Source organism: Elaeis guineensis, chromosome 10 (assembly GCF_000442705.2).
Source record: "Elaeis guineensis isolate ETL-2024a chromosome 10, EG11, whole genome shotgun sequence".
In the NCBI taxonomy this organism is placed as follows: Eukaryota; Viridiplantae; Streptophyta; class Magnoliopsida; order Arecales; family Arecaceae; genus Elaeis; species Elaeis guineensis.
Genome location: NC_026002.2, coordinates 40,010,836 through 40,022,696, shown reverse-complemented (window position 1 = coordinate 40,022,696; position 11,861 = coordinate 40,010,836).

The following is an 11,861-nucleotide window of genomic DNA, read 5'->3' as shown; positions in this document are numbered from 1 at the left end:
CGGCCCGCCGCCGGCCGTCTGTGGCCGGCGGCCAAGGACAAGGGGGAGAGAGAGAGAGGAAGAGAGAGAGGAGGGGGGCGGGGGCCACCGCCGGGATGCGGGACCCGTCGCCGGGACGCGCGGCCCGCCGCCGGCCGTCTGTGGCCGGCGGCCAAGGAGAAGGGAGAGAGAGAGAGGAAGAGAGAGAGAGAGAGGAAGAGAGAGAGGAGGGGGCTGGGGGCCACCGCCAGGACGCGGGACCCGCCGCCGGGATGCGTGGCCCACCGCCGGCCGTCTGTGGCCGGCGGCCAAGGAGAAGGGAGAGAGAGAGAGGAAGAGAGAGAGGAGGGGGCCAGGGGCCACCGCCGGGATGCGGGACCCGCCACCGGGGCGCGCGGCCCGCCGCCGGCTGTTTGTGGCCGGCGGCCACGGAGAAGGGAGAGAGAGAGGAAGAGAGAGAGAGAAAGAGAGAGAGGAAGAGAGAGAGGAGGGGGCCGGGGGCCACCGTCGGGATGCGGGACCCGCGGCCCGCCGCCGGCATGAGAAAAAGAGAGAGAGGGGAAGAGGGAGAGAGAAAGAGGAAGAGGGAGAGAGAGGGGGGAAGAGCTCACCGCCGCCGAGACCTCGCCGCTGTGCCGCCGTGCCGCCGGAGAGACGTCGGAGAAGATCGAGAAGGGAGAAGGGAGAAGGGAGAAGGGAGAAGGAGAAGAGGGAGAAGGAAGGAGGGGAGAAGGAAGAAGGAGGGGAAAAGGGTTTGGGGAGGGGAAAACGCCATTCTCTATGGCGTTTTCTCTTTTTTTTTTATTTCTTTAATTATGTATTTGTAATCTTTTAATAAATAAATTAAATAAAATAATAAAAATAATAATTTAAATGATAATTTTTAATTTAAATTTAAATTAAATTTTTTTAAAATTTATAATTATAATTCCTATTTTATTATTATTTTATTATTTTTTTATGATATTTTTTTTTATTTATTTTAAAATAGTTATCGTTTGAAATTATAATTTTATTTTTCTTTCATTTTTTTTTTAGCATTCTATTACGTATTCTTTTCCTTTAATTTAAAAAATATTATTTTTTCTAAAGTTCAATTTACAAAGTTTTTTTTCCATATTTTTCCTCATTTTTTAACTTTACACTGTATTTATTTTTTGATCAAAATTTAATTCAAATTAAATTTTAAATTTTGCTCCCATTTTTTTCTTTATTTAAAATATTTTTGTAATAATAATGTTTAAATTAATTTAGTTATTTAAAATATTATTTTTAATTTCACTTACAATTTTAATTCTTATTTCTTAAAATTAAAAATTATAAACTTTGTTCTTCAATTACAATTATAATTTCTATTTTTTTTCAATTCTTTATCTTTTTATGAAATTTTTTTAGGTCATTTTTAAATTTTATTTGAAAATTTTTTAATTAAATAAATTTTAATTTTATAAAATATATTTAAAAAATATTTTTATTTCAATTAAATATTAAATTTTTTTTAATTTTTAATTTATAATTCTTATTTTTTGTGACTTTTTAAAAATTTTCACTTTTTAACTTTTCCTCATTTTTTAAAACTTTTTAATGTATTTCTTTTTTTATCAAAATTTAATTCAAATTTAATTTTTTTAAGTCACATTTCTAAAATATCCTAAAAAAGAAATTGTAATTAATTTAATTTAATTTTATTCTTTTATTATATATTTTTTCTAATCTAATTTATAATTTTTATAATTTTTAATTTTAATTTTAGTTTTTTTTCATTTTTATCTTTTTGATATTCTATTACGTATTTTTTTTCTTTTATTTGTAATATTTTTTAAAAATTTATATTTAATTTAATTTAGTTATTTAAAATATAATTTTTATTTTCATTTACAGTTTTAATTCTTATTTCTTAAAATTAAAAATTATAAAGTTTGTTATTCAATTACAATTATAATTTCTATTTTTTTTTCAATTCTTTATATTTTTATAAAATTTTTTTAGCCTATTTTTCAAATTTTTTTGAATCTTTTTTAAATTAATTATTTTTAATTTGAGAAAGTAATTTTAAATAATATTTTAATTTCAATTAATCTTTAAAATTTTATTTTTTTAATTTTTACATTATAATTTTTTTTTTAATTTTTTAAAAATTTTAAAATTTATAATTTTTTTAAAAAATTTTTAAGACAAGCATTTCGAATGATGTTTTTCAATTAAATTTCAAATTTTTATTTGTTTCATATTTCTTTCTCTTTTTTTTTCTATGATAATTTCTTTTTTATTTCTTAAGATTTTTTTTGACATCTTTTAAAAAATATTTTAAATAAAAAATTTAAATTAATTTTTTTAATGAATTACAAATTCAAATCTTTATATTTTAAATTTCAATCAAAATTATAATTTTAATTTATTAATTAATTTTAAATTTTAAAAAACTAATTTTCTCATTTTTTTCATGATTTTTTTCTCTTTTTTTTTATGAAAAAATTTGAAAACACCATTTTGAATGGCGTTTGTAAAAACGGCATTCAAAATGGCGTTTTTAGAGACGCCATTCTAAATGGTATTTCTTTTTTTTTTTTTTTTTTTTTGGGACGATGCCACCGTGGAAATGGAGGGTGACGTGGAGGAAAAAAAAATGCTATTCAAAATAGTATTTTTCTTTTTTACATTAATTTGATAAATAAATTTTATTTTGATATATTTTGATAAATAAATATTTTTTTTTTATATTATTTCGGAAAAGAGCTCACAAACCACAGCTCCAACACCGACGGCTTGTCTCCAGAGTTCGTCGTTTTGCTGTTGGAAGCTTCATGGATCCAGCATGATTAAAAAAAAAGGAAAAATAATAAATTAAAATTAAAATCTCTCCCCATCTGCGTCGAAACCCTCGGATACGTGCCGTTAGGGTTTTCATCCAGCCGGCCCAGCTACCGGTCACAGCCGGTCCCCATTTGCCAACCATTCTCCTCGATATCCACGAGAAAAAGTAAAAAACGCCACCAGCTTTACCGGTTCCCGAGTATGTCGTGCCCGTAGAATCTCCCGTGTCATCGGCAAATAATCGCCGATCGGCCCTGGCAACTCGCCGTGATGCCACGTGAGAGAGAAACACGTATCGGTGGCCACAAGTATCCCGCAGGTCCCTCGATAACTCGGTGGGCTCCATGAGTACGAGTCTCGTTTTCTGGTCCGAATTTTGGTCTTTCTTTGTTCTGGCGATCCTGCTTTTATATCCGACTCCGGATCTGGACTTTCTGGTGTGATGTGATGTGCATTGGTCTTCATTAAATGAGCATTTAGTTGCGGTCGTTGACGCTCACCAAACTCCAAGACAAGAGGACACGAGTGTATTAACTCCGAGCTTCAAGTCTTTCGGAGGTTTGGGTGAGGCCCCTCTATGTGATCCACGTGGAATTCTTTTTGGTCTTCGGTGAGTCGGTTTTATTTCGGGGCTTGTTTTTGCTGTGCACAGTTTTTTGTTCATAAAAAGAACTGCGGATGTGCTTTGGTGGGCGAGGTTCGAAAAAATTTTGGTTTGTGGGATTTGGCACGAGCCAACAAACTACATAAAAATTAGCCCTCCGCTGGGGGGTTTTATTACATTACTGCCCCAGTGTTCAATTTTGTGTATGTTTTTGTCGCTCCTACATGGACGCGAGACAAAAGAGATGATTCCGGGACGGGCCTTCTGAAAGGGCCTGTTGAGCTGCGTTGCAGGAGCTAGAGGAAGAGATCGCATCCATCCTCTATGCATTAAGAAACAAAATAGTTGTTAGGATTTGACGCCTCGAGATTCAGCCCATATTGAGCCCACAGCGAGGTTCGCGGCGAAAAATGGAGTCCAACGAGACCAAGATCATCTGAATCGGAGTTCGGATGGAGAAGATATGAGCTTTCGAAGATGGCACGAAAATTGAGGCGGCGGAGGACCGCCGGCGACCGGCGGCGGACGGCAGCAGCGCGGCCGCAGGCGGCGGCGCGCGGGACGCGCGTCCCAGGCCCACGTGGGACGCAGGACCCAGGCCCGCGCGGGACGCGCGACCCAGGCCTGCGCGGGACGTGCGTCCAGATTGCAGAGGCCCAGGCCCAGGCCCGCGCGGGACCCGCGACCCAGGCCCAGGCCCGCGCGGGACGCGCGACCCAGCGGCCTGCTGGCCCATCCCCGGTCCACCGTGGACCGGGTGGTCGACGGAGCGGTCTGTGGACCGCGTGGGCGTTTCCCACGCGTTTCTCGCGGTCCACGGCCCTATTTCGTGGATCGGAGCGCGATCTAAGGGTCGAGGACGCTCCCGGTCTTGATCCAACGGTCCGGAGGGGTTTTTGGCTTTGTTTAGGATTCCTAATCCTTCTCTAATCAAGGTTTAAAGCCTGTTTAAACCTATAAAAAGGCTGTGAGGTAACAGAGAGGCGTGGTTTTTCGGTTTCTCGCCGCCGTACGAACCGAGAGGAGAGAGAGAGAGGCGTGAGGCGCTGTGAGAGAAGGAGCAGGAGGCTCCTGGACAGCGGTCGCCAGGCTCTTCAGGGGTTCAGGGGGGTCTCCAAGAGAGAGAGAGCTTTTGTGAGGGGAACTTCATGTGAGAGAGAATTGGGTGTACAAGGGTTGAGGGTGAGGTCTCCTCTTGTAAAATTTTCTTTTCATAGTGAAGTTTGCATGCCCCGTGGAGGCGAGCCCTTTTGTGGCTGATCCACGTATTTTGATTGTTTTTCCTTTTGTTTTGTTTCTTCTTTCTTCCTGCTGCATCGCGTGGTACTGAAAGGATCTTGGGAGGTGGTGTCCTGGCCAGACATCCACCCAACAAGTGGTATCAGAGCAAGGTGGTACAAGGACGCAGATTGCAGCGGTGGTGAGCAAGACTGAAGATGGAGAAAACAGGAACAATCAAGATGGAGATCAACAAGTTTGATGGTAAGAGCAATTTCTCCTTGTGACAGGCAAGGGTGAAGGACGTGCTCATCCAACAGGGGTTGATCGAAGCTCTCTTGTGCGATGAGAAACCGACCACCATGGAGGTGCGGGATTGGAAACGGCTACAGATGCAGGCGGTGAGTACCATCCGCATGTACCTGGCGGATGAGGTGGTGATCCATGTGCTGAGCGAGACTTCCCCGACGGTGCTGTGGTCGAAGCTCGAGGAGTTATACATGGCGAAGTCTCTCACCAACACTCTTTTCCTCTGGAGGCAGTTTTACCAACTGCGGATGACTGAGGGACAAAGCGTGCAGGAGCATTTGAGCCACTTCCAGAAGATCCTCACCGACCTTCTCAGCGTTGGCGAGAACGTTGAGGAGAAGACCAGGGCGCTGGTTTTGCTGGCGTCGCTTCCTTCTTCGTACGAGTCCTTGGTGACCGCTCTTCTAGTGGGGAAGAGCACTATCAAGATGGACGAGGTCACCGCGGCGATACTCCAGAACGATGTTCTCAGGAGGGAGAACCCAGCTTCGAGCTCAGGTGTCGATAGCTCAGCTTTGATGACTTCTGGAGGTGCAGGAGGCGGTAGACGGAGCGACAGGAGATCGCGTCGAGGGCGGTCTAAGTCCAGGAGGGACTTGAGCAAAACCAGGTGTTACCGGTGTGAGGAGTTGGGGCATCTAGCCAGAGATTGCCCTCAACTTAAAAATCGGACGGTGGCTGCTGTAGCGACGGCCGGCAGCGATTCAGATGGAGATGTCCTGGAGATATCTGACGAGGTATCTACTTCTTCCCAGCAGTGGATATTAGATTCTGCATGCCCCTATCATGTGTGTTGCAGAGAGGAGCAGTTTGACTCCCTGGAGAACAGTGAGAGCACTGTATATCTGCCGAATGGATCGAGCTGTGCGATCAGAGGCATTGGGACGGTCAGCTGGAGGACACATGACGGTGCAGTGAGGAGATTGGGGGAGGTCCGATACATACCCGATTTCAGGCAGAATCTTATCTCACTTAGCAGACTGGATTCGAGAGGCTACAGGACGGTAGCTGGTGGAGGAATCCTGAGGGTGCTACGCGGCGATAGGATTGTGCTGGAGGGGAAGAAGGGGAGCAGAGGACATTATTACCTGGCAGGGAGCCCAGTGCGAGGTGGAGCATCGGGAGCCAGGTGGAGCCCAGAGCGAGGTGGAGCTCCAGGAGGCGGATCGGGCACGAGACAAGAGACTCGGGAGGACGAGAGGCGACGTCGCAAGGTAAGATTCCTATTGCCGCAAGATGATGCCCCGAGCAGGTCTCAGGTCAGGAGGAGCACAGCATACGACGGAGATGGGATCGAGCGGCCTGGCTCGACTCCCATGTTTGCCCATCCATGATCAGCAGGCGATTGCCCCAGGGCATGGGGGCGAGGAGATCCAGAAGCTCTCGGAGTTTGGAGGAGGCCGAATATCGAGTCGAGGTGGAGATTGTTAGGATTTGACGCCTCGAGATTCAGCCCACATTGAGCCCACAGCGAGGTTCGCGGCGAAAAATGGAGTCCAACGAGACCAAGATCACCTGAATCGGAGCTCGGATGGAGAAGATATGAGCTTTCGAAGATGGCACGAAAATTGAGGCGGCGGAGGACCGCCGGCGACCGGCGGCGGACGGCAGCAGCGCGGCCGCAGGCGGCGGCGCGCGGGACGCGCATCCCAGGCCCGCGTGGGACGCGGGACCCAGGCCCGCGCGGGACGCGCGACCCAGGCCTGCGCGGGACGCGCGTCCCAGGCCCAGGCCCGCGCGGGACCCGCGACCCAGGCCCAGGCCCGCGCGGGACGCGCGACCCAGCGGCCTGCTGGCCCATCCCCGGTCCACCGTGGACCGGGTGGTCGACGGAGCGGTCTGTGGACCGCGTGGGCGTTTCCCACGCGTTTCTCGCGGTCCACGGCCCTATTTCGTGGATCGGAGCGCGATCTAAGGGTCGAGGACGCTCCCGGTCTTGATCCAACGGTCCGGAGGGGTTTTTGGCTTTGTTTAGGATTCCTAATCCTTCTCTAATCAAGGTTTAAAGCCTGTTTAAACCTATAAAAAGGCTGTGAGGTAACAGAGAGGCATGGTTTTTCGGTTTCTCGCCGCCGTACGAACCGAGAGGAGAGAGAGAGAGGCGTGAGGCGCTGTGAGAGAAGGAGCAGGAGGCTCCTGGACAGCGGTCGCCAGGCTCTTCAGGGGTTCAGGGGGGTCTCCAAGAGAGAGAGAGCTTTTGTGAGGGGAACTTCATGTGAGAGAGAATTGGGTGTACAAGGGTTGAGGGTGAGGTCTCCTCTTGTAAAATTTTCTTTTCATAGTGAAGTTTGCATGCCCCGTGGAGGCGAGCTCTTTTGTGGCTGATCCACGTATTTTGATTGTTTTTCCTTTTGTTTTGTTTCTTCTTTCTTCCTGCTGCATCGCGTGGTACTGAAAGGATCTTGGGAGGTGGTGTCCTGGCCAGACATCCATCCAACAATAGTAAACAAAGAACCAGCCATATTACCATCCACAATTCAAACTAGGGTTGTCAATGGATTGCACCGGCCCGGCTCAGGCCTGGTTTCTTTCTTTCTTTCTTTTTTGAGGGAGGTCAAATCTCAAAACTATTATTTTCTTGTGAATGTAGTACTAGCAATATTGGCTTTTACAAGAGAATTTAACTTGGAATGCAGATGTGACCAATGCTGCTTGTTTCCAATCCTATTGCACCTTTATTAGGTTGCCAATTTGTTGGTTGCCTTCTCTTAGGATATGTATAATGTCGAAAGTCCAAGTGAAAATAGAAGGTTTAAGGAGTGATCTCTGAATCTAAGTCCCTTGATCCATGATGTAGCCGTTATGCAGACTTGCTCGGGCCAAATATTCGATGGACTCGATGGTTACATGGTTAACTTTAGACATTCCCATGCTGCCATTCACGGCTTTCTTTTTTCCTGGCAATCCAACTCGCACCACCACTCCAGTGCTAAATGGCAAAACAGATCTGTCCAAGTTCTATTTCACTGTACCCGTGAGAGGCAGGAGGTAGTGAATAATTCTAGTTATGAGGGGCCCAGGCCTGGTACGAGCTCAGGGTTCAGAGCTCAAGCCCGCTCGAGGGCTAAGGCAGGCTTGACTCATTGCCCTGCTTATGTTTTGTTAAGCCCAGTTCGGGTCCAGCCTGAAAGAATCAAACTTTTTACTAGATTAAGTCTTTGGGCCACTATGAAGGCCTGGCCCATTTACAGCCCAATAAAAAAGATGGAGAGGAGCAAGCTGGATAAGGACAATCCTATCATCATGTCCCATCCTAAGTTACATGTCATTTTCGAGGATATTATGAACTTCAAGACGAGACCCACTTTAATTTAAATATCTACATCTAGATGATTTACAGGCGTGGTATTCAGGGTTTAATTGGAAGTGTTGATATGCTACTCTCAAATTATACCTCTAGCTAGTTTGATTTAGTTTCACCCTCACAATAACAACAATTTATTTATTCAAATACTAGGAACTTATTAAGAAGGGTTTTGACCTTTTTCGAAACTACACTACTAGCATTCATCACTGGGATCTACGGAGCATATATTTTTGAATTGGTATGGGTCTTAAAATAAACCAGATCTTTTGGATTTGAATCCGAAACTACTAAAATAATTTTTTTTTTGTCCTATCCACACCCAATAATTTATCTAATATATATTACAATTTATATTTTTATCTCTTGTATTTTTGATAAATTTTATTAGCTATATACCGTATTTATATCATCAGTTAAATATTTTTTTAGGTTACGAAGGAAATTGAACTGTTGCCACTCCTCCTTGAGGTCGGCTGATGTGGCCAGCCAGGTGGATTACTTGCTGGAACAGTAGATTACTGATCGAGATGTCAGAAGTCCACACGCATCGGAGAAAAAGGTGGGAGTTCTCCAGTGGAGGACCATTTGATGGTTAAGTCAAAAAGGATTCGAGGAGGAGACAACAGAGGAGGGAGATTGGATAAGAGTTTGGAATCATTATCTTTTTTTCTTTCTTTTCTTTTTATAGGAAGGAATCTGATAGGTTGTTAGAGCCTATCAGAGTCAGAGAGGTGGCCGTCGTGGGGACAAGATAGTAGTGTCAGCGAGTTGTTGCAGTGCCGGTTGCCCACATTTAGAATGTAGTAGACTACTGTAATAAAATGCTGATGTGGTAGATTCAATGCGTTAGGAGAGTCCCTTGGCATCCGAATTGGAGGATGGAGCATGAAAGGCTGGGGTGGAACATAGTGAGATCGATAGGTACTCGACGATATCATTGTGGATGAGGTCTTGATCTCTTACGTGTCATTAGCTTATGGCCGATGTAAGTGATTGGCTAGGGGCTGATGCCGGGTGCCACCGCCCAAATCGATGATGGGCAATCGTATCATGATGCCAGGCATCTATCATTTCATCAGGAGGTGGCCATACCATCCGACAGGTAAGATATAGCCCAACACTTACCCCCAACTTTCCAATTCGAAGAGTTTGTACTAGGAAGTAGTCCATTGTTTGAGGTTAGATGTTGGAGCAAGCTTCGTTGTTACCATGACGATGAGTTGGCGGAGTCTGGGCGATCGATTGGCACTTCAGATTTTCTTCAATGTGATAGGGGTCCGAGTTGAGTTGGTTGTGGTTAGGTGCTCTTGGATCTGACCACTGTGAGAGTAGTTGTGGTAGGATCTCTATTGCAGGTTCGTCAGCTGCCACTCTGTAGTTGTCAGGAGTCATGGCAGAAAAATTGGCACGCCGCCTGATTTCAAAAAAGGAGGGCGAAATATCTCGTCCGCTATAAATATTAACACAGGATTTGAGGCGTTGTGATGATTTTGAGTGGAACAACCCTCGCATGTCCCTTCGATCTGCAGGATTATGTCACGTGGCAACTTGTTGGACGTCGGATGAAAGTGAAGAGATCCAAGCCATAAGGAACTTTCATATTAACTCGGAGGCTCAGGTTCCACCCCCACTTCCTAACATTGTCGCTGTTGCTTGGCTTCTAGAGTTCCATCGCCAAAGTCTTCCATCAGGGAGATTTTAAGAGCTCCTTAGCAGCGATCCGGTAAGGATCTCCTCCCCATGTCCTTCAATTCATGAGATAGCTTTATTGCCTCCAGGCCTTCTTCCGATAGATTTTTATAGTTCCTTTGATGGCTTCTAGTGAGGCTTCTCACAGTCGAGATAGGGCATCTTTAGGACCCGATCACGAAGGGTCTCATCTTATCGGACCCTAGTTGAGAAAACTCCAGATTCGATATTTTATCTCCTCAGAGTTCAGGTTGTCGTCCCTGGCAGAGACAAGAGGATCTCAAGTTCTCCGGAGGGCAGCATTGCCTTTTATGAGGAGGCACTACTCGTCGATCTTTGGTTTTCCATTCACCCATTTTTTTCTGAACTTTGCAATCATTATAGGATTCTTCCCACTCAAGTGAACCCGAATGGGATTAGGGCTATCATATTTTTTTATTTTGATTTGCAACATCGTTAAGGTCCTCCCTCTATGTTCACTTTTTCAGTGCCTTTTTACTTTCAGACACATCCATCTAATGAGGGTTGGTGGTATTTTTTTCTTTGATCGAAGTGTACGATTTTACATGATCTTCCATCTTCGGTCCATAACTGGAAGAACAGGTTCTTTTTTGTCTTATCAGATCGTCCCTAGGGCTTTGAGTCAACTTGGTGTCAACCTAGATCAGACTCATCCTTTAGGAAGGATCCATCTTCGACTGATGTAGACTATTTCAATAAGTTGGTCAGGCTTTCGACCATCCAGTTCAAAAATATTTTGATTGAGCAGAGCTTGCTTGATGCGGGTGTAAGCCTCATTGGTCCTTAACGTAGGTCGCTTTTTATTCTGACTTTTCATTTTGTCCTATCTGAGGATGCTGATGGCCAATACATTTCTGTTGTCATTGTCGTCACAAAAATGAAGATCAATATTGTCTATCTTCGGGCTAGGCAGCTACAAAGCCAGCAAAAAGGAAGAAAAATATGGCATCATCTTCCAAGCAGGAGGCTCCAAAGAGGAAGGCAATGACATCTCGTTATCGATTTCATCCGAAGCCGCCTGAAGTGAGGGTAGCTATCGAGGAGGTAAGGACATCGATCTTCAAATTTTTTGAGCTAGAGGTTGATGTCGTCGTCCCGACATTAGTGCGCCCAAGCTCTCCTCCTTCTGAAGTTTTTCGATCTCCACCCAAGCCTATCGATCAGAGCAAGATGATCACACTATCGAAGATGGTGGGGAGAAGCGCTTCGGCTATCTTGGATGGTTGGCTAGCTTAGGAGTTGATCGATCTTATTTGCCTTCCTCCAGACTGCGAACTGTAGAGGGGGTTGACTGTCGAGGGTGTGCTGGGCACCTGCTTTGCCAATGTGGTTTCGGTGAGTCTTTCTCTTGATTATCTTTTTGCTCTTACTTTCTCATCTCCCTATTGAGTTTTCTCTGATCATCTGGTTTATTTTCTAGATGGTCAACTCTTTGAGCATCCTGAGGGAGGTCTTAGTCGATCAAAATCGGGCTAAGACGACCTTTGATGAGGAGTTGGGTAAAATAAAGGAGAAAGAGGAGAAAGCTGAAGAGGTATTATTGACTGCTAGGATGAGGTTGGACACTGTCATCAAAGAGGTCAAGGATGCGAAGACGTGTTTAGCGTCCGACTTCGAGAAGAGCCAGGAGATGGTGAAGACTCTGGAGAAGAGTCTGGATAAAGAAAGGGAGGAGAGAAAGAATGACAAGGCCAATTGTCAAAGCACAATTGCCATGCTTGAAGGATGAATCCGGCAAGCTAGGGTGAGATGGTAGAGGAGCTCAGGGCATCCATTGCTTTTATTGTCGAGGTGGCCGAGGGTGCGATGTCTTCATATCATGTTGGTTTTAGAGAGTATTATGAGTGGGTGAAGGAGTTGTACCTTAGGATTGACACCAGCCATCTCATTGCGGAGCTGCCTGAGCTGGAAGATGGCGAA